This window comes from Acanthopagrus latus, chromosome 2, assembly GCF_904848185.1.
Source record: "Acanthopagrus latus isolate v.2019 chromosome 2, fAcaLat1.1, whole genome shotgun sequence".
NCBI lineage: Eukaryota > Metazoa > Chordata > Actinopteri > Spariformes > Sparidae > Acanthopagrus > Acanthopagrus latus.
Window position 1 is genome coordinate 7833669 of NC_051040.1, and position 23960 is coordinate 7857628.

Genomic DNA, 23960 nt, shown 5'->3' on the forward strand with positions numbered 1-23960 from the left:
AAGTTCACCCAAAACTAAAACCTGAGTCATCATCTGCTCACCCCCATGTGGATGGAAAGTTGGGTAAAGTCTAGTAATTTGGGGGGAGGAAATCTTAATCAGAAGAGAAAGATGTTTTTTTGTGTTTTTATTATTGTCTCTTTGTTTTCATGACTGATTAAACAAATTGACCTTAGAGGTAAATTGTGTTAATTTGTGTTATTTTCCTTTGAGAACAATTTGTTTGTTCAGTTTTGGAAATTAAAAATACTTCTGCACTACACAGTGCTCCTTTAATACAAAAAAACAACCTTTCTCTTCAAGTCTCTTGAAACCCAGATTTGAACATTTTATTTGAGTTGAAATCTTCGCCGTAGCCGGCAAGCCAAAACCATTAGCCTGCAAGAGCTTGACTGTTTGAAGGTATAAAACATATATTTTTAAATCAATATGGTGTCCAGGGGCTTTTGGACACTTGGATTATGCAGGGCGACCTGCAACCATTATGTTGTTCCTTTTTTTCAACATTCTAAAATAAGTCCTAATCTACTCGAGTTGTTCAGCAGAATGCTCCGACGCTGATTTGCTGTGAAGTTCCAGAAATGTTTTGTGGACTACGAGACTTCACCCGACTCTCCAGTGACATCGTGGCGAGGAGACAATGACACAACCTTCATTTTTGAGTGAACCTTTCCTTTAATTTAATTTGGATAGATTGTTGCACAGTGGTGATCTATGCACATGTCCACATGTTAAAGCCCTGTTTCTAAATTATTCATATTGTCAAGAAACTGTGTTTCTCTTGAAGAACAATAGCTGTTAAGAGTTGTTCCTCTGAATCTCTTTCAACCCAATTATGGAGGAATTCCTGCTGGAAACCACATTCATGCAAAACTCAGAATGTGGAACCTTTTTTTTGTTAGGACCATTAAAGCGTAAAATTTAAACCAACCGCACACGAGTGAAACAATAACTCATTTCCCTGATATTCCTTCGGCATGCTCGGGAGGTTTTTTGCATTCATATTTATAGAAAAGGTTCAGCGATCTATCCTGACCCTTTAAACAAACCCATCGGCGCAGACCAGGCAGGAGCTGCTCCCATTTCACACCTCTTCCTCTGCCTGTGCCTGGGGGGCAGGACGAGTAATGACTGCTCCCGCTCCTTGCCAACAAAGCAACTTTCCCGCTCCGCTCCCATCTTTTATTTCCAACTGTTTACCAGTGTGCACTCATCCACCTCTTCCTCATTCCCCCACCTCCGCCAGAATGTGCAGCAAGTATGCAGTTTTTGCGGTGATGTACCTGTTTGTCTGCACGCTCCCAGAAGCCCCTGCTCAGGTGCAGCTGTGTGGTTGTTGCATCAGACGGTGGTGGAGGTGGTCTGTGGAGAGAGCAGGAGCTGGTTAGCAAAAGGCAGAAGGAAATCAGCTTTGCTCAGCAAATACATACTGCAGTAAGATACAAGTTATCACGGTGTGTGTGTGTGTGTGTGTGTGCCTTGATGTCTGTCGCCGTGTGTTTGCGCTGGGAGAGAGGAGCTGCCGTGTGTGTGTGTGTGTGCTACATATATCTCTGTGTGGTGATGAAAGGAAGCATCTACTGCTCGTGCTGCAGGGTTTTTTTTTTTCTCCTCCTCCTCCTGCTTCTCCTCTCTTTTGTTTCTGGACTGGTGACAATGAGTGGAGGTGAGAGGGCAGCAGTACCAATGCAACACCATTCATCACACATGTCAAACAGCTCGACCAGCTGCTGGGGACAAGCAGCAGAAATTAGCATTTCATCCCTCCCTCTCTCTCTCTCTCTCTCTCTCTCTCTCTCTCTCTCTCTCTCTCTCTCCCTCTCTCTCTCTCTCTCTCAGCCTTTATCTCTCTGTATGTTTCCGTCATAGCTTCCACGTTTGATGAATGACTGTGGAGGACACATAATTTTCCAGCTGTTTGAATGAGAACGTGGCGTTATTGACCAACACTTTGCATAATGTGGAGCTCCGTGTCACAGGACAGACAGACAGACAGACAGACAGACAGACAGACAGACAGACAGTCAGTCAGTCAGACAGACAGACAGACAGACAGACAGACAGACAGACAGACAGACGGGTCCGGCTGGTTGCATGCTGGCAGCTTTTTTTTCATAAGACTACCATCCCTCTGCTCAATGATCCCTGGTCAGTGCTGAGAATAGTGCGATTGCCAAGACAAGGTGGACAGTCGCTGGCTTATTTTAACGTTTACAGTCGGAAAATTCTTTCTCGTGACGAACGGATTAATCCTTTGGTCTGTTCAGTGTCAGGCCTGGTGTTTTAAAACAAAGAAAACAACTAAATCCTCACAATGAAGACGCCTCAAGCATCTCTGCTTAACAACTGAAAAATACTACATTATTAATCGATCATCAGAGTAATCGCCGATTCATTTTCTGATGCTGTAATTGCTTCCACTAATCTTCACTCTTCCACGTCCTGCACAACAAACAGTGCAGTACAAACTTTAATAAACCAAAACAAAAGTTGGCCCTGAACTTTGTTGCTTCTTCTGAACACATTAGCTGAGTTCTCACCCCAGACAGCTTAACAGCCACTCCCACCTGGGCTGACTGAGCCTTAGCACATGAAGGCCCGTTTGACCAAAAACCTACACCGACCCACACCTGCTGCATGTACACACAGGCAGCAGGACTGGACATTATACTGATATTTTAGCATGATTGTAATATGAGGCTGTAGAGTTGTTAAGTTGTGATGTGTCATGTGTGTCCTCCTGGTTTCGTTTTCTCAACTTTTTCTGACATGATGTCTGAGTCATTGTATCCACATTATTATTTTGTGAAATGACAGAAAGCCATCCCTACATCCCCTTGTTTCATTATCGATATTGAGATACTTTGAGATTTTGTAGCCCAGTCCTAACATTTGTTGACTTGTCTGTCAAACCATTGTGTATCACATTACAGTCGACAATTCTGCAATATTATTTTAAGGCCAATCAGTCAGACTTCCTACATGGACATCATGTCAGCTCGGGTTTTACTTGGACTTTATTTGCTGATGAAGGTTCTGGTCACGGTAAATCTAGGTGCTGTATTGTAGGCAACTGGACTTTCACCATCCAAGAGGCTTCTTCAGTTCTGAACTGAAGCTTCAAATCCTGCCCTCGCTTCTGACCTTGGTGGTGGTGGACCTACAACTGAACACTGTGTCCTAATGCAGTCTGTGTACACACAGAACAAAGACATGAAGAGTGTGAGTCATGTCCATCATATCACACATCAGCTTGTGACCGATGTGTCTACTGTTTTGTTGAGCACACCGTATGTTATAATGATCTTTTAAGACTGCTGGTTCTCACAGAATAATGTGATCAATTAACTTTGAACCTGCTGTTCGGCCTCTTCAGAGCTTTGTTACTTGTGTTTTTTTTCTTTTCTTTTGCTTTTGAAACTTGCAGAGTGCTGATTGCGACACCTCTTTGATAGCTGACCAGTTATTAGTAATCACTAATTAGTAATCAACGCAATGGGAACTTTGTAGTAAGTGTTTGTAATTCTGCAGTGATTTCTGTCTTTGTCTTTTAGATTACATCATTGTGCATGTTCCATAGATGGATGGATGGATGATGGATGTGTTATGAGTGTGGGCGTTATATCTCAACCTTGCAGTCTTTTCAAAGCGACTATTCATACAGGCTGACAGCGGAGATGTTCATGAAAGCAGAGAGATTTTATTCCAGAGAAAGGAAAACTGAGCTGTCAGAAAGAAACAGTAATTGACTGTCATGTGTTGTGATGGCTCGAGGTGAAGGTAAAAGCTGCTGAAAAGAATCCATCGTATGCACAAGTTTGACTGCGTGGACCAGAATCTTCTGTGTGTTTGTCGCCACCGGATGTTTTAATCTTAAGCACACTTGTCGTACACTGAGTGCAGAGCTTTAGGTGCATCGTGCTCCTGTGGGCTTTCAACATGCCACTGGCTGCTGGTGGGATGGCTTGATGAACAATCTCTTAATCAAAGCTTAATTGTTTAGCATGATCCTGAGTGACCTGGGTAATGGAAGCCCCCCCCCTTGATTAATGATGTGTGTTAACGAACACAGTGGGAGACACCCAAAAACCATGTCTGACTCTCGTTAATTAAAGGCCTGGTCCAACAATTATGCGGTATAATGTCACGGAGACACAAAGAGAGAACCTTCAAATGTTTGTCTCGTAGCTTGGTGACGGCGCTGCAGAGCTGCAGCTAATTATTGTTTACATTGTCAATTAATCTGCTGATTGTTTTCTCGGTTAACTGATTATATTTTTAGGGTGCAATATGTTGATCAAAGCTCAAGACGACATCCTGAAATGTCTTGTTTTGTCCACAATCCAAATCTATTAGGTTTATTGCCAGAGAGAAGGAAAGAAACCAGAAAATCTTTATATTTAAGAAGCTGCAATCAGAGAATTTTTGTAATATGACTCCAACTGATTAGTCGATTAGTAAAAATGAGCTTGCGGTGAACTTAACAGGTGACATCTAATCAGTTATCTGTTCTGTTTTGCTCTGATCATCGTCAGTCTATTGTTTGGATGATCTGTAAAATCACCAGAAACACACAATGTTCTTGTGCACTCGAAATGTGGCGTAAAGAGATAAATCCAGGAATGTTTTTCTCTGCGAGCTGAAATCACACGTGTCCCTCTACGCGTCCTTCAATCCTCGTCCACAAAAAAAGAAGCATTAATAAACCCACGCTCTGCCTTCTGCTGGAGAACCACACCGGAGGAGAAGAAGAAGCAGCTTTGCCAAGGCCAGCTTTTGTCTCGTCTTGTATGAAGTGAAGTGGAAATATGCAAAAACCATCCTTTTCACACACACACACACACGCACACACACAGACACACACACACAAGGATGAAGACTGAGATACATATTTTTCTAGCCAAACTTTTATGGATGCTTGCTCATGTTTTTCTAACTGTGGCACTTCAACACGTGAACTGTGCAGAGCCGTGCAGAGAGAAGGCTTTGCCAAGGACTCGTGCCGAGAATCTGCCCTCTTCTTTTGAATTGCTACAAGGCGACGGCTGTTTCCAGCGGCACCGACACACAATAAAACTTGTTCCTCTGAAACTAGATCAACTTCAGGATAAAACAGCTGAATGAATCCACATCCAGCACACACAGCATTTAATAGATGGACGGCTTTTCATGCCATTCGCTGAAGGCTTTTTGTCTAACATTTAATGCTGCATCATTTAAAACACTGCACATTTGCACACGGATGAAGAGGAAACCTTGGTCCTTTCCTCTTGATGACGCCACTTCGACTGCTGCGTGTTCCTGTGAGGGGATGTGTCCGGTGATGAGCACAGCAGCTGACCTCCAGGCCTGAATGTCGCCACTCTTTGAGGCACTATCACCCCGAGATGGGCGAAGGTCACGAGACACACGCCGCCGAACCACTTATCTCCTCTGGCAAAGGCCACACAGGAGGCTGGAGAGAAGGAGGAGGAAGAGTGGGGGAGGGACAGAGGAGAAGATTATGCTGAAGGAGAATTTCACACTGTTTGAATCTATTTGACTGTCAAAAGTCCCCGTCAATTCAGGACTACGAACCTTCAGCGACTTTCTACCGACATGGGGGTGAGTAGATAATGACAGAGTTTTCATTCTTGGTCAAACCGTTCCTTTAAATTCTAACTTTGCTCGATTGTTTAAAAATGGCTGTCTTGCACATCAGTTGCAAAACTTCATCTGACCGGTCTTGTCTGTCGTGGATGCGCAGAGCCTCGTGAGACTAAAGACTTACCTGCACGTGGCAACCTTCTCAAAATCCCTCCTCGACTCCTTTTTCCACTCATTACTTTCGGTCACGGACAATAGCAGATGGTGCAGCTGCCGGTTTAATTGTCTTTATTACCGAGGCATCTGCTTTCTGCTTTTTTAATCCAGAGCACCGTGGCGCCATGCAGGCACGTTGTGAAATAAACACGAACTGAAAACCCCCTCTTTCTCTGTCATGTTGCACTGACAACGCTCCGAGCATTACTGTAAAGGCGCTGCAGCGACCTACCAGCTCACACCTCGGCTCGTGTTGCTCCAATAAAAGAACATAAAGGAAATAATAATAAACATGATTGTGTGGGAATGTTTTCATCCTGCCATCTGCCTCACATGTGTTGCTTACACCTGAAAGTCTATAAATGAGAGGAGGAGAATCCCCGTGGCTCTGTTCAGCTATTTTCCTGTGCTGGCGAGGTGTGTTTCACCGAGCTGAGCGAGGCTGAGGGAGAAAACAGCAGATGTTGAGACTCCGACAAGCCTTCTCCGCCTTGGATCTGCCACAACAAAGAAGCTGAAGGAAAATGTCATCCCTGACGGCCCCCGTGTGAATGAATAATTACTCCACTTTGACTCAGGTCAGGGGAAAGAAGCTAGAGGAACCTCTAACCCTCTTAATGTGAAAGGCTTTCAGATGGGAAGCCCTGCATCGTGGCATGTGATAAGACGGCGACACTGAGGGAGCCTGTGACATGCCGAGGTCCTTTTGGAAATAAAAAGATTTTCCTTGTGGCGAAACGCTCAGGGAAATGAAATGATTCAGCCCAGCAGCTCAGCACGTGCTCTTCCTCTAGAAGACGAGATGGGGACATGGGGTTCATCTCTGAAGAGGAGTTGGAGGAAGGGGGGGGATGAACGTCGGAGGACTGGCTGGCTGTGCTGAGCTAACCGCAGTCGTGTCAGGATGGAAGCTCGGCTATGGAAAATGCATCATTGTCACCATTATGCTTAATAATTTGAATGACGTGCCTGTGCGCGACTCAAAGGCACTTGTATAGGGGCTGGCGGGGTTATTAGAAATGACTCCCCCAATGATGCGTGTCACTGAAGCAGCAAATTAACATGAGGAGATGGAGGCACGTTAAAAGCTGCAGAGTAAAGGGAGGGAAAGGGCTGAGATGGAGGGGAAGAGAGAGACGTGTGGAGGGAAACAGCGAGAGATGCGGAGAAAGATGTTGCTATTTTCACCCTCTTTGTTAGCTGAGACGCTCCGGTTGTGGTGTTCCAGCTCCCGCTCTGTTAGAGCTTTCTTTTTTTCTTTCTTTCTTTTTCTGAGCACCAGGTGCTCCTATTGTGATAAATGATTCTCAACTGTGCTGAACAATAGCAGAGGCACCCAGACATATCCCTCATCAAACAGCGCCGCGGCCTCTCTTCCACAAACTACACAATAAGCACACTGGATTGTGCCGGTGGTTGTTTGTCTTGCCACCGCACGAGACTGAGGGCTATTTTTCGCTTCCTGTTTACCGCGTTACTCACATGGTGACTGACAGTCGCCGGAGAGGATTTCTCTGCTCGCTCATTGGCCAGTTTCTTGTCCATCAGCCCTCATTAGCTAAATGTCCCCATTCTCCACATCCTGCTTCCTCCTTCCGTCCCGCTCTTCGCTCGGCTCCTGTGCATTCCTTTGTTTCCCCGTCTCCCGCCCCTGACAGCAAACAAGCCGTGATGCATGTATAGTGTCTTCACCTTTTTCCGCCCAGTAATTTATGCTGTCAGGTAGTTTTTCCTCTGTTTGGACGGCCAGGCTTTCATGTGTGTGCAGAGCGGTATCTCAGGGTGTTGACACGTTCCTCTGTGTTCAGCATGAAACAGACTGTAGCAGGTAATTGATGGGGGTTTACTGCCACAGGCTGCTCAAGAGGAACCCAACCAGTTTTTAACCCCGTCAATTATACCAGCAGGCTGGAAACAGAGAGATTATCTCAGCAAAGTGTTGATGATGTAAACATCAGCGTGGAAAACACTGGTGTGGGAAGAAGCAGTTGACCCAGTCGCCAGTTTTGAGCACATGCAAAAGTCCATTTGTGATCCTTTGTTGAACCCATTTATATTAATGAGAGCAGATTGAAGATTAGAGGCATTTTAACCCAATGCAGTGACAAATGATTATGAAGACTCCAATGACCACAACATACTTTGAATGCAAAGTTTGTCCAGTTTTCATCAAATTGTAGATATTTCTGAGCTCTAAGAACTTCTTTTCCATGTCTGAGAGCAAGATAAGAGAAATGGAAAGTTGATTTATTCTTAGAGGGTATTTTAGACTTTTATCAGCTAGCTAACAGTAGAGAGATGACAGGATATCAGAAGAGTGAGAGAAGCAGAGAAGGGCTTCTGCTAGATGCGAACCAATGACGTTGATGGTTAAGTCCCTCACCGCAAGGAGGACATTTCCATCCTGTCCATTAACTTCGATCGACACCTCTATAGAGTGTTTTTTTAAAATAACTGAACAGTATAACCTCTAAGATTTTACACACTTGATCTCCAAGCCGAGTTTCAGCCACTATGGAGAAAAATGAGGAAATAGTACATACTGACCGGCCCTCAGAGCGAGCTGTGAAGCTGAGAGTCACAGTGAAAAAGTCCAAAGATAAGTTTAATTTAGTTCATTTAGAAACACCAAAAATCACCACATCGGTCACTTTAATAATCGGATTCGAAGGATCAGTGGCTGATACACCTTCGTTTTGCAAATATTGATATCTCCATCGACTTTAGGAATCTAGTATCTCTCAGGCTCTCACTTCAGGTAGAGCTGAGATCACTTGTCAATATAACAATTAATCCTCAGTTTACAGCAGTTTAGATTATTGATTAGTTGTTCAAGTCATTTACAGATCTGCTGGTTGCTTCTCCTCAGGTGTGACGGTGTGCTGCTTAAGATGTCACCTTGGGCTGTAGGAATGATTTGACAATGTGATTTGAATGTAACATCATCAAATAAAAACCAACGATGAACACATAATGATGATTATTGTCATCCCCTGTTACCTGTAACCTGTTGATCCTGGACCTGCAGTGCATCCATGAAACCCTTGTGCCTTGTTAATATCGATGAAGGAGCTCGTATCCGTCTTTATACTGGCGCAACACCTACCATCAGTTTCTCCACACCACCTCGTCCTCAGAGTAAAACCTCTTCCTGTCCGTCCTCGCTCCCCAGCCACACAATAGTCCTGTTCAGCATTCAGCCTGGCGCGCTGGCCAGGATTCTGCCGGAGTGATAAAACCCCATTTATCAGCTGGAAGCGTCCGCAGACTGCAGATACATCCAATCTCTGTGCTTTTGATGCCAGGGTCACACCAGTATGATTCTGGCTGGCTTACTGAACCTCCAGTGGTTACCCGCTCAAGCTCAAGATCTCATTACCAAGTGGTGTTACTTGCTAATGAATTTGTCTCTAATCATGTTATTTGTAAGTGCCTCACACAACGTCAGGCGAAACCGGCGCAGTTCTCCCAACAGGAACAAAAATAAAAACGTCTCAGTGGGATTTATTGTTCTCAGAAAACAACTCTGCAATCCATAATTTTTGTGGTTGATTTGGCAGTTTATTTCAGAGGCATCTAATAGGAATCCTAATTGGAACAGTTTTGAAACAGTTGAGTGATGAAAACCATTTGGATTTCATATTCATTATTTATTTATTCCCCAGTTTAAAGCCGCCCAAGCCACGGTTGTACACTGCAGGTTTTCCCAGTTGACTGGAGGCTCTGCGTGCTACCTCCAAACCTCGGGGTTGATTACCAGACCTGTTAAACATTCGATCATCAACGTTACATGTATGACGATAAAGCTATTGAAAATGTGCAGCAGCAGCAGCATTGTTCTAATCGCTCTGCAAATATTGCCTCAGAGGAATAAAAATCGCATCACGCTTAGATCCAATTTGTGCTACACTCACCAATTACTTTCACGGTCCACTTCCCGTCTAATACAGAAAGGCCAGATTATCCGCTGGATGTCTGGATGCTGCACACCCTAATTACAAACACAAATTGGAAAAACGCAACTTGTGACAAAAAAAAAAAAAAACTCTAGCATGTGATTTGTCCCTCTTTTTCCAAGAAAAATATTTGCACTAATTTACTCCGACTCTGTGTCCTCAAGGAGATAACTGGACTCTGAGACACGGAAGGCCTGCTTATGAAAAATGTGAAGAGTTTTTGATCTTTCTATTGGTCTTGTAATCAGATAAAGCTGTAGCATGGATGGCACTGTGTCTAATTGGGTTGATGTATAATTAATCTAAACAGCACTACCAGCGCACTTCATTACATGACTGATTAAGAGGATATACAGAGGGAAAGACAGAACATTAGGTTATCAAATAAAGTCAAGTGCTTTGAAGAGCTGTGTAAATCTACAAAGAGCTAGTTTGAGCAGACTTTGAACGTACTTTTAAGGCACCATAACCCAGCGTAAAAGTCAGCGCTACACTCCACTTACAGCTTGTCTTGCACTTTATTGCTGCTGCAGGAGCTCACTGCAGTTCCTCTGTTTCTGCTGGCTGCACACATCTCATGCCTGGACTCACACAGGACACGGAGTGGGCTGATCATTGTGTAACTGAGGATTGAAGCAATAGCATCAAGTACAACGTTAACGCGTGTGAACTTGGGAGTCACATCCAGTGATTGCTTTGTTCTTGTGCTGGCTCTTGCTGAGGGGCCTGGATCAACGTACAGAAGCAAGAATCTGAGGCACCGAGGAGTTCATGGAGGGTTTAAACACAGATGAAGTGTTGAGAGGAGAGCAGTAAAAAGTGTTCAGATTCATGATGGTTAGTTTGTCGTTCATTACGCCAGTGTTTTTTTTGTTGAAATTACAAAAAAAGACATTTATAGCTTGCTGCAAACTAATGACTTTGGGTATTAGGCCCATGTCCTTTGGTTAGTTGGTTTGTCAACATAATTTAAAAGATACCGGACAGTATCCCACCAAACTTGGTTAGAAGATGGGTCTCAGCACAGGACAGACCCCATTAACTTTTGGTGTGGATCCATATGAAGGGAGAGAGCACAACCTTTTTTACTCACTTTCTTTAATATTCTGAGGCCTTGTCCACACGTACCAAAACAGTCTTTTTTTCCACCATCTTCCTCGGCATCATTTCGAGAATATTTGCGTCCAAACGGATCCACTGAAAACGACTCAAAACGCTGTAGTTCATATTCCAGGCCTATAGGTGGCGCTTGAAGTTCACCAAAGGCGGAGAAGAAGAAGAGACGGAGCATGCGCATAAAGCTTGCGCACTGTATACAAACAGACAGTTGAAGGAAAAACCGAACACAACAAGAAGAAGAAGAAAATGGCTACTGCAAGGAAACCACAGTTGTTTGTGTGGACCGATAATGAGGTCAAACTGCTGCTGCGACTCACACTCGACTACAAGGTGAGGAAGTTGAAAGAAACACGAACACAAGCAGTAGGCCGCCGTTGTTGTGGTTGTTGTTATGAGACATCGCGGGGTTCAGAGGTCGGAGGCTAGAGGAGTGGGGTGATGGTGTCATCGTTTCAGAAAGTATGCGGATTCCCCGTCCACATGAGAACAGGAGGGCTGCATTTTCAGATTTTTCCACCCTGAGACCCATTTTCAAAAAAAGTGCGTTTTCAGGATCCGTGTGAACGGTCGGCCAAAACGATGTAATACATGTGCGTTTTCGCAAAAGAGCGTTTTTGTGTGGATGGCCTTGGAGATCAGGTATTTTTCAGCTTTTTCATTAATTTCTTACTACATAATCTTGATTTTGATGAACCAATCTATCTTATTTAGGCGGCCAGAGTACGATTTGATCCAGATCCAAAATAAAAACCGCAATTAGACGATTTGAATATGTTTTATTTAATGTTGGATTAGGGCAATGCTGGGACTTGGTGAAGGTTTGTGCTCAACTGAGTGCCATTCGAGTTACCCAGTGGATCATTTAGTCTGTTAGATGTCCAGTGTGTGGCATTTAAGAGGTATATAAAGAGAAATGGAAGTAGTGTTCCTAGTTATGATTACTATGTTTTCTTTACCTTAGAATGAAACTTCAGAGGAGTCAGACATTTTGCACTGCCATGTTTCTATGGAAGCCCAGAATGGACAAACCAAACGCTGGCTCCAGAGAGGCCATCTCACATTTTCTGCAGCCACTTAAGGGAAGATTTAGTTCAGTTTAATAAGGAATTAAACCAAAGAGAAGCAGCAAATCCTCACATTTGAGAAGAAACTGCACCAGATCATGTTTGATAAGTGACTAAAATGATAACTTGATTGCTGGATTAATTAATTTGATGGACTGATCCATTATCTAGCCCGTACTTTCTAAACTTGTGATTTTCACTTATTCTGTTTTAATCAAGTCAAGTATTTATTGTCATATGCATAATCAAAACAAGCTTCCCTGTACAATGAAGCCATTCCTTCGCCTTCCACTCTGAATGATGTTTCAAACGACTACGAGGAACTTTCAGTGTTTCAGTGAATAACGATCTGTTGTACGAATCTTTGCTGGTGCGTTCAGGCTGTACGTGCATTTGTCGTCCAGCATACAGGTCATTTATAATCTTCAGAGGAATCACAAGACTGTTTCACAAACACTTAAAATTTCCTCGTAGTCATTTTAACAATCAAACAAATCAAGATATGTAAGAATGCACAAGTATAAGAAACTATAAAAAAAGATATAACAATATACATAAGAGTTTATAAATGCAAATGTAATATTTAAATATAAGTGCAGATATAAGATAAGATGATCAGTATGTATTAACATTTACAACACTGGCAGTATGTAGGTACAGTTTTCCTCCAGGAAGTTAGAGCAGTTTTAGATGCAGCATGTCACAAACTCCTCAGAGCTGATTTTTTGACATGCCGCTCATTCTGCGCCGCTGAGTTTACACCTGCCAAATTCAAAGCAAACTCTCACAAGGCAAAAAGACGGAGTCAGGGAGAGCCCAGGGCTGCAGGTACGACTGCGAGAGAATCGAGGAGCTGGTAGGGGCAGAGATGCACTCGTCTGACTTCCAGGAGATAGATGTGTCCTGCCACTGTATAAATTGGCTGTCGGAAACATTGCGCGAGGAAAAATGCTGCAATCGCTGGGAAGTTAGAGGCAGAGTGACAATGACGGAGAGATGAAGAGGAGGGGAAAGACGGGATGAGGGTCAAACGGGAAGTGAGGTGAAAATTGGGGAGAAGGGCAAGGTCAGTGTTAAATGTCTCATAAAGGGCTGGAGATTAGGGGGTGAGGGTTTCAGAAGCAAAGACCTTCACAGACAAGAGAATAAATGAAGACAAAGATGGCTTGGATTCAATTATGGACAGAGAAAGCCACACGTAGCTAAGCTATCATAGAATAAATCTACTATACAAGCAGCAACAAACGGTTATTAAAGCTACAACTGTGATCGTTATCATTTTCATAATGACCGTGTTATTGTTTTAGTGCCTTAAAAGCCTCACTTGTACAGCATGTCTCCTGTGAACTACGCCATAAACACTAGAGCCACCTCAGTGCTGAAAAATGGCTGGCATGAATTCAGAACAATAAAGGAAAGAGCCACACTCTAGAATAGCAATTATTCAAAGGATCTGGCAGGTCTGATAAAAATGAATGAAACCTTATGACTTGGCAAACTAGCTTCATGGTTAATGCAGGACTTCCTGGACGGAGGTGGAAGTTATTGGAGGAGCGTTCCCCCCGCGGGATAGTAAAGTGATTTGGCCATACTCTGCAGATGTCTGCCATACAGAGGAGGAGATAGTGGCTGTCCGTTGCAGGATGGATGAGATGAGGAAATGAGAGAGGCATAGACCCGGGATCAGACTATGACTAGGCTGTGGATAGAGAGACAAAGTCACACCCCTTCTGCTGGCCCATCACCTTATTTCAGAAGCGATACATATGGTAGTGTTTTTTTCATATGGTTTGAATTGCACCATGAACCAAACATGATGTTTTTCAATTTAAAAGATCATTTTTCAACTTGAGAATGTCATAGTTTGTCATAGAAGTGAATACTGAAGAATAAGAGCATGGTGAGAAAGCCTACACCAACAGTCGCACAAGTCAGGTCTCGTTCAGCACTCACAGAAACCCATAACTGAAATGTAATTCTCACATAATTCTAGCTGCCAGTATGGCCAGACTTTTTCTTTTCCGTCTGAGGCGACGGCCATGTTGGTGTTAGTGAAGTAACATGATTTTCTCGGGCAGCTCACTGATGAAAGAATGATTGGTGATACTTCCGGTGCTCGACTAGCGCAAGTAACAGAGTTTCTTGGTCGTTAACCTAGATCTTCATGTCTGAACATTCGACCATATTCTCACAGCAGCCATTTTCACCTTGGTCAGTGTGGGAAGTGTAATGTCGTACTGCTTGCTCCAGCTTGAAACAATTGCCCATCCATGCACATGCATATATGCACCAATATCTCAATATGCCAAACTAATTTTATTGCCTTGCAAAGTTATCTTTTGAATAGACAAACATCGTACTGTACAAGGTCCTGTGAGGGAAACTGGAGGCCCCCCTATGACGGTATCAGAGGAGCAATGCCAAGAAAGACACAATGGATGCCACTCCGTTTCTGTTAGTTGCTGCCAGCAGAAGATCTCATTCCAAGGATTCCGAGGAGCACCTACTACAGAGAGAAGATAAATTGGCGTCCCTATAATTGCCTGAACCTTTAACCTGGAGGCAGGAAGTGGTCACTTTACCCTGGGAGGTCTAATGTTTGGCCTCTATCATAGAACAGCATCAGCTATTGACACACAGCAGTAATGGCCTACCTTAGGGCCGGTAGCTTCACGCAGAGTAATGATGACCCATGCTCGCCTGCAAGCCACTGCTTTTCTTCTCATCGATGCAATTACTGCACTGAGGCATGGCCGGCCGAAAGCGCCCATAGCAAGACGGAAGATCCCAACTCCCTGCTTGTTCCTCTCACCACCAGTGCTAAAGCAGAAAATAGCTCAAAGAAACAAGTTTGTGTGAAAATGTGAAGGTAATTGGTTAATCTGTAATGTTGAAACGGATACAGGGGATGTTCTGTGCGCAGGTCGTCGTGATGCATTAATTATTGTTGACGCTCGTGCGCGTTTAGCCCCCACCGCTGAAAAATGAGATGACAAAAGAGGTAATTTCCTCTTTCTCTCAAGATGGTGTGTAATTGTGTGAGCTCCAGTGAGGAGGGGGGGCGCGTCGGTGTGAGACTTCTCCCTCCCCATTCCTTCTGACAAAGACTTTAATTCACCGTAATTATACAGATGGATTGAAATATACAGCAAGACAGGGAATCACTCCAATTATGCAGAGTTGATTAAAACTTGGACCCCATGCCAGGGTGCTGCAGGAGCATGGGAGGAGTCAAGATGTGCACCAAGGAAGCAGTGAGCATGTAAGAACCAGCGAACATCTGCACCACGACGACCGAAAACACAGGACAGGATTGAAGTGTTTCTCTCTTAGCTGAAAAGAAACTGAGAAGAAACAATACACAGTTTGATGGTCTGATGCACGAGGAGGAGATTCTGCCTCTCGACAGAAGGCAAACTCCTCGCGCTGAATTCTCGCCGCCCCCTAATGAAGATGGATCAATGCTATTCATCCGCTGACAGCCGCACACAGTGTACGGCACAGCCCATCTCCTGTGTTGTGTCACCGCATATAGCCGCAGCATTTACACGCAGTGGTGGGGATAAGTCCTTGGCATCTGGAGAACCATGGTCAGCGGAGGAGAACGAGGAAGAGACAAAGAGGGGGAGGAAATGAAAAAAAAAAATAAAAACAGGAGACGGAGAATAAAAAGAGAAATGGACTTGGAGACAAAGAGAACGAGAGGGAGAGAGGAAAAATATCACAAATGGGGAGGAACAGAGTGAAAAGGGCAAGACATTTGTCACCCTCTCCTACAGGACCAAAGGAAGAAAGAACAATATCATTAATCTCCTGACATTTCAATATTGTATTAACCTTTCTCGTGGAATTCTCTGGGCTCATTAGTCTTTTTTGAGGGGGAGAAAAATAATAATCGATAGAACAAGCCGCGGACACGATCTAGAAATATGCCGCAGTCAAATAACATACAACCTCAAGCCAGTCATGATGCCCGCCTGTCATTAGCAATCGCTCCCCTTTTAATCTGCTTTAAAGTCAATGGTTAAGAATCCCAACCTATCAAAGGAGAAGAAGATAAATGGAGGTGAAAGGGCGTAGCTGTTGCTCCCCGCCAGGTCACGGTCATAAAAGAGAAAAATGGCCGGGGCTGTAAAACAACAGCTTAAGATGGCAACACAAGCACATCAGCCATCTTTATGTGAGAAGAGGAGGGAAAAAAAAGCCTCAAGGCCACACAAAGCGTGATGAACCCATGTCTCATCTCCCCCGCTCAGTCAGTCAGCAGCCTGTCACGTAGAGAGAAACAGAGGAGGAGGAGGAGGAGGAGGAGGAGGAGGAATCCAGAGGTGCCCACACCCTTTAAACTCCACCGCCTCGATCCTCCCTTCGCTGTAACACCTTCCACCGCCCGCTCATCCGTGTCCTCACCTTCCATCCATCAGTGCCTGGGAGAACACCAGCCACTCAAATCTCCAGCACTCCCCAGGTCATTTGACTAAGAAAACACACTAATTCATCCCCATTATGTGTCCTCGGCTGTACATCCGAGCAGCGCCGGCCGGGCCTTTTGTCCATCATCATTTGCATTTAGCCTCCTCCGTGATTGGCCGCGTCGAGCTGTTATGAAAACATGTCGCTGGTGAATGGTGTGATTGCATGTTTGCATTGGGCATTCCTAACCTCGTAGGGAGGCGTCACCTGGGTTCAAGGGTTATTTCAATGCTGTCATTATGGCTACAGCTAACACCTTGGAGAAGACAAGAGCCCTCTAATGGGCTTCTTTGAATTCACGTGGAAATGAGTGTGTGGCACGTTCACACACCTACACTATATTTCCCTCAGTGTCAGGGGAGGGGGGCTTTTAATTAGTGCTCAATTTTGTAATTTAGCAGAAATCAATAATATCTGTAATGAGAGAATTATTGTATCGGACAGGGGCCTGATTGAGGATCCACAGGGGGTGGACAAAATAACAAATACACTTAATGAAAAGCGACTCTAAATATGGGTTCAGTCAGGCTATAGATGTACATGCTGCTGTACAGTCGCCACTATGCTGTGCCTTTAACATCCCAGGTTGTATTGAACCATCACAGCTCCATGTCTTTAAGCAATGAGCTGGACTGTTTTATGGCAATAGAAAATAAACAGAATGTTTGCATCAGTGTGAAGTACCTTGTCAGGGTATTTGATTTACTGCATTAGCCCCCAGAACAGATATTCACATCTGGTTATTGATGATCCTGAAGGTTTTGAAACCTCAGTTGTACAGAAAAAATGTCCCATTGGACTGAAGGTCCATTATCCCATAAAACAAATGCTTACTGCTCTGAAGGCTCCTGGTTTCAAATATACACACTCCCTGGTGTGTTTCTGACGTTGATATCTTTGTGCTGGGTTAGGGTTAGTCTCATGGTATGTTGTCTGGTGTAAGGCCAGAATGATAGCCCATTAAAGGCTCATTCAGCACCATGGACAAGGCCAGCAGTAAGCGAACAAACAATGGCAGGAAGACATAAGGAGCAATGGGGATTTGTTTTTGGGATAACAGGCTGCTGGACAATAGGGCTTTCTGTCCAATGGGACTTTTTTTCTAGACTAGTGAGGTTTCGGATCAAAGTGCTGAATGGCATCGAATAAAAGCTAGATTTGTTCACTGACAGATAATTTGATAATCAGTGGCTTAAGTTATATATCATGCAAAATACAGCTGCCAAACACTCACTGGTTGCATTTTTCTCAGTTATGAGGAGAGGTTGGTTCTGTATCAGGATGAACTTTGTTTTCTCTCCTGTGTTTATGACTTGAGAACTGGTGGGAAAAAAAGTTTGCGTGTCATTTGTGAAACTGAGGAAAACAAAAATTTCAGCAGAAACAAAGTTTAGTAAAAAAAATTTTACTTGTGAAAAAAGATTTTGCTTTAAAAAATCTTTTTCGTGAAGAAATGTTTTGCTCCTGAAAAATGATTTGCTTGCATTAAGAAGATCAGCCTTACAAAAAAAAAAATCCCCTGATAAATGCTTTTTTGTTGTTGTTTATTATTTCCCCTGAATTTTTCTTTCAGATGTTTTTACAGATAAAAAAACAAAACAAAACAATTACAACGTGAGGTTGTGGTGCACTCCTGCCCCTTGTTGTCAATGTGAGAAAAGACACACATTACAAAAAACTTCTAAAAAGGGGGGTTGGGGGGGGGATTCTTGTGACAGAATGTTTTGCTCATGAAAAATCTTTTTCTTGTGGAAATTTCTTTTGCTTGTGAAAGATGTTTTGTTTGTGAAAAAGTTTTGTTCCTGAAAAATAATTTACTTGCATTAAGAAAAATCAGCCTTACAAAAGAAAAATTCTCCTCCCAATTATTTTTTTTTTTTCAATTGATTACACACATGAAAAAAATAACTCAGGAGATTTTTTTAGTTTGTTGTGTGTCTTGAAAATGACAATTGTGACAATGCTATTCAGTCATAAATTGTTGCTTTTAAGCCTCGTTGGCGCAGTAGGCAGCGCGTCAGTCTCATAATCTGAAGGTCGTGAGTTCGACCCTCACACGGGGCAGGTGTTTTTGAGGCAGATGATCACAATGTGGGACACACGTGGTGCACTGCTTGAACTGAGCCTGTCAATAGATTTCTGACAGAAGCAACATGTGGGCCAGATTTCTACAGCTATTGGATCTCGTCCCAGTAATGCACAATATTGGAGATGGAAGCTCCAGAGTGCTCTATCAGTTATGTGCTCAGTTAAGTCTTAGTATCAGGAAATGTAACAACATTCAGCTCTGTTTCATTACTGGTTTTGTACCTGTGATGGTCCTAGAGCTGCTGTCAGTCCAGCATCTGTCCTGCTCGTCTCTGTTGTTTTACATGATGCAGCGTGAATCTCTGGCACCATACCTCACACTCATTCATGCACACACATTCACCACTAATACAACTGACTACATCGTTGTATTATAACTTCATGTCGTAATTACATTTGTAGTCTTCTGTTCCCTCAACTTACACTGACCCTCTTTTGTCAACAGTCAACTCTAAACTAAATAAGAACCCCAAAAATGAAAAAGTGCCCAAGAAGATCCAGCGGTGAACAAGTGCTCTAAATGAATGACAATACACATGTTTTTGAGCCTCGTTGGCGCAGTAGGCAGCGCGTCAGTCTCATAATCTGAAGGTCGTGAGTTCAATCCTCACACGGGGCAGGTGTTTTTAGGGGCAGATTACAACAAATCACAATGTGGGAGAATATTTTTTTTTTTTCAAGAAAAATATTTTTTCTACAAGAGAAAAATGTCTTCCCAAGAAAACTTGTTTTTTCCCCCCAAGAAAATTGTAATTTATTTTTTTAAGTATTGAAGACTTAGACAAGAAACAGGATGAGAGAGAGGGGGACTGACACGCAGCAAAGGGACCCAGGCCGGGACTCGAACCCTCTGCATACGGGATGCCTGCTCTTTGATAAATAGTTTTTCACAAGCAAAACATTTTTTCACAAGCAAAAAGTTTTTTGGAAGCAAAACATTTTTTCACAAGCAAAACATATTTTTGCAATCATGTTTTTTCACGAACCCTAACCGTTCATTACTTATTTACAGTATGTAGTTTATGTCTTCAACATTCTACATTGCCATGAAGAGATAATTGTTCTCAGTGAAACTGGGCGACATAAAGCTTCTGTTAGATTCTTTTAATCAGATGTATGTTTGTGATTTTTATGGAAGCCTACTGACAGGCTCAATTCAACCCATGGGCCACATGTCTCCCACATTGTAATTTCTGCCTTTAAAATACCTGCCCCGTGTGAGGATTGAACTCACGACCTTCAGATTATGAGACTGACGCGCTGCCTACTGTGCCAACGAGGCTCAAAAACAGGTGTATTGTCATTCAGTCCCATCATTTTTTAAAATGCCTGCGTGTTAGAGCACTTGTTCACCGCTTAGCTGATGAAACTATCTTAACACATCTTCTTGGGCACTTTTTCAATTTTCAAACTTGGGGTTCTTATTTACTTTAGAGCTGACTGTTGACAAAAGAGGGTCAGTGCAAGTTGAGGGAACAGAAGTCTACAAATCTAATTATGACATGAAGTTGTAATACGGTGATGTAGTCAGTTGTATTAGTGGTGAATGTGTGTGCATGAATGGGTTAGGGTTAGGTTTGTGATCATCTGCCTCTAAAACACCTGCCCCGTGTGAGGATTGAACTCACGACCTTCAGATTATGAGACTGACGCGCTGCCTACTGCGCCAACGAGGCTTCGAATTTGTTGTCGTGTCCCATCATTTTTTCAAAAAAACTTCTGCATATTAGAGCACTTCTTGACCTCTTATCACATTTTTCAACTTGGGGTTCTTATTAACTTTAGAGTTGACTCTTGAGGAAAGAGGGTCAGTGCAAGTTGAGGGAACAGAAGACTACAAATGTAATTCTGACATGGGGTTGTAATACACTGATGTTGTCAGTTGTATCAGTGGTGAATGTGTGTGCATGAATGAGTGTGAGGTATGGTGCCAGAGATTCACGATGCATTGTGTAAAACAACAGAGACAAGCAGGACTGAGAGCAGCTATAGGACCATCACAGATGGTAAATTCAAACAACTTCAACTGAATGTTAAGTTTCCTGATACTAACACTTAGAGCACAGAACTGATAGAACACTTGGATTAATTTGAAATCTGGCTCACATGTAGTTCAATTCCCCACATTATGTTTTGTGATCATCTGCCTCTAAAACACCTGCCCCGTGTGAGGATTGAACTCACGACCTTCAGATTATGAGACTGACGCGCTGCCTACTGCGCCAACGAGGCTCAAAAACAGGGTTCTCGTCATTCAGTCCCGTCATTTTTTAAAAATGTTAACACATCTAATTGATCACTTTTCATTTTTCCAAACTTGGGGTTCTTGTTGACTTTAGAGTTGACTGTTGACAAAAGTGGCTCAGTACAAGTTGAGGGAACAGAAGACTACGAATGTAATTCTGACATGGAGTTGTAATACACTGATGTAGTCAGTTTCATTAGTGGTGAATGTGTGTGCATGAATGAGTGTGAGGTATGGTGCCAGAGATTCACGCTGCATCGTGTAAAACAACAGAGACGAGCAGGACAGATGCTGGACTGAGAGCAGCTCTAGGACCATCACAGATGCACAACTAGCAATAATACAATTTCAACTGAATGTCTTTAAGTTTCCTCATACTAAGACTTACACATACAACACTTCGAATTAAAATCTGGCCCACGTGTAGCTCAATTCAACCCATGCATCATGTGTCTCCCACACTGTGTTTTGTGATCATTTGCCTTTAAAACACCTGCCCCGTGTGAGGATTGAACTCACGACCTTCAGATTATGAGACTGACGCGCTGCCTACTGCGCCAACGAGGCTTAAATATTGTATATGTTGGCTGAAATGAGTTGTCACAATTGCGATTGTATTTTTTCACACATCTGCCTGATGTCGGCCAACAAGGCAGTTAGAGCCCTTGTTACATTTGGTGGTGCGCCAATCTGTTCACGTTGACAGTTCATCATTGACCGTTTGACACAACAATTGATGAAACTCTTCTTAAGACGCTGACTTGATCAGTTATCAACCTCAGAAAAGACTGCACGACAATGGTACATTGCAGTATATGCCTCTAAGATGAAACTGCCATCAAAAAGCCACAAATAATGCTCAGAACAGCACCAAACTTCAGCAACAGTACACATAGGGTCTCAGCACATAGTTCCAGGCATCAAACCTCCACTAGCTTAGCTGGATTTCTATTGTAAAGTGAACACAACTCACCACTCTCCTGCAACAGCTTCCTGTTGTGGGGAAACACTGCGAATCGATTACAGAGTGCAGTAGAGTTCCGCAGCTCAGTGATGAAAATGTATGATTATTACTCTATGGAAATGCAATCAAAATTCATATGTGTCTTGCCTACCAGTTCATAACAGTTGTTATCGAGAGTGGACAGGGAAAAGAACAGAACTGAGCATTTCTAACTGCACTCGGTAATCGACTCACAGGGACTTCCCCATAACAGGAAGCTGCGGCAGGAGTCTTTTTCATGTGTGAAACTGAGCGCAATTTACCCTGTAAGAGAATACATTGTTTTCTTTCTGAGGCTTTTTTTAAGTGTCTGTTTTTTTGTAATACTTATTTTGAACACAGGATGGAATGAAACATCCACCCCCTCAGATTTCCACCTTCAAAAGATAAACAAGGAGCTTAACGGTCACCATTTTTACAGCGATGATGGTGTTTTCTGGAGATCTAAGATGCCGACTTCTACAAAGAAGGGATGTTATCAAGCTGCTGTGCCACTGGATTAAGTGTCTAATTGTAGGAGGTGACTATGTTGAAAAACTTATTTGGTTTTACTTAATTGACTCCTACTACCTTCGGCCATGAACAGAATTTTGTACATGGTCAAAGAAACTATTCCTGTGAACACACTGAATAATACTGTGTTATTTTCTGACTGATACCTGCAGTTAGCCTAAAATGATCTGGTCTCTGTCAGGCGGCTCTTATCGCTTTTCTTAGTTTTTATCCCTTTCCTTCTACGCCATGCGCATAATTAGCTCAGCAACTCTGGTAAATTAATCCACTAATCAAAGAGCTTCTAACAGTTTTCATAATCATCATAAGCACTTTTGATAAAGACCATTACTCATTGCTGATATTAAATGTTAGATGGATGGTGAGATCAGCTTACAGATGCAAAGAGGACAGCATAGCAAAAAAAAAAAAGCTGAGGGAGGGAAGATTCCAGGGGGACGCTACGTGGAGAGTATATTCCTCTGGGTTAATTGTGCGGACCCCATCGGTACTAAATAAGGATGGTTAGAATGACTGGCTAAGTGACAAATGGATGTACAAATCACCCAGATTACTTCCCAGTTATTAAAAAAACTCTGATTTTGGCTGGTGTCCACATTCCCTCTCTCATTATGTCTGGCAGTCTCACCACTGACGGCTATCTTTTACAATAACTCATCTCGGTTTAGTTTTCACAAGTCGAAACAAGCCTAAGTGTTTAACGCTGATTAAAGACAACTTTTTTTTCGTTTGGTAACGATGTGAAATTGTGATGAGTTGGTCATTAAACGTACGCAAGTTTTTTGATGGATCGTCTGAAGAGGTGGCGTTTGACCTGCAGCTGTAGTGTAAATGGCCGTGGAGAGGTGCTTTGCTAAGCTGTCTAAACACTGTGCACCTGTGATGACGGGCTCCTCGCTGGCGGTTCCTCGCGGAGGGTAGCGACAGTGGGATGAGTTGTCAGACAGTGCACAGCTGTTCACTTAATTACCTCCTAGTTTGGGAAGGAGGTTAATGAAGCAGTTTGGCGATCAGAAATGAGAGACAGCCTGAATGTGCACAAAAGAAATTAGTTTCTGGCTGCTGCGACGGAGCTGAAAGCAACAGCCGCTTAAATTATTGATTGCAAAAAAAACTGAAACACTGAAGGCATAAAGAAAGAGGAAGCTGGAGGAGGAGGAGGAGGAGGAGGAGGAGGAGAGGTTAGTGTGCTTTACAGATTTCTACATGTTTAGCATATCCCTGTACAGAGCAATTAGGCCTCATACTGACATTGGCGTGTTAAAATCGGATGAGTGACTCTTTTGTCTTCACTTCCTTCTGAGAAATTAGACTCATTCATTCACTCGAAACTTGGATTCACTTATTTGTAGGGCTGGGTAGACGGTGACCCTGATGGGTGCAGGTGTTACTTTTTAGTCGTGTAAATATGGCTGCAGCTAATGATTATTTTCATTGTCTGTTAATTTGTTGAATTGAATCGCAATTAGAATAAATAATAAAATGCCATGAAATTGGGAAAAATTGTCAATCAGTGTTTCCAAAAGCCCAAAATGACTTACTAATAATGTTCTGTTCATCCACAACCCAAATATAGTAAGTGTATGGCCAAAGAGGAGAAAAGAAACCAGAAAATATTCACATTAATGAAACTACAAGCAGAGAATTTTGAAAATGTTCTTAAAAAAAAATCTTACACTGTTATTTTTGACATCCCT

At 43.0% G+C, this 23960-nt stretch overlaps 6 non-coding genes across 6 annotated transcripts; 2 read left to right on the top strand and 4 right to left on the bottom strand.

Annotated features, from left to right (window-relative positions):
- The first annotated feature begins 18405 nt into the window (after positions 1-18405).
- On the top strand, positions 18406-18478 carry trnam-cau. The gene has a single exon. It is a non-coding gene; the product is annotated as a tRNA-Met (tRNA).
- A 570-nt stretch (positions 18479-19048) lies between these two features.
- On the top strand, positions 19049-19121 carry trnam-cau. The gene has a single exon. It is a non-coding gene; the product is annotated as a tRNA-Met (tRNA).
- Positions 19122-19711: 590 nt separating this feature from the next.
- trnam-cau lies at positions 19712-19784 on the bottom strand. The gene has a single exon. It is a non-coding gene; the product is annotated as a tRNA-Met (tRNA).
- A 321-nt stretch (positions 19785-20105) lies between these two features.
- Positions 20106-20178, bottom strand: trnam-cau. Its single transcript has one exon. It is a non-coding gene; the product is annotated as a tRNA-Met (tRNA).
- A 483-nt stretch (positions 20179-20661) lies between these two features.
- On the bottom strand, positions 20662-20734 carry trnam-cau. The gene has a single exon. It is a non-coding gene; the product is annotated as a tRNA-Met (tRNA).
- A 507-nt stretch (positions 20735-21241) lies between these two features.
- Positions 21242-21314, bottom strand: trnam-cau. Its single transcript has one exon. It is a non-coding gene; the product is annotated as a tRNA-Met (tRNA).
- Positions 21315-23960: the final 2646 nt, after the last annotated feature.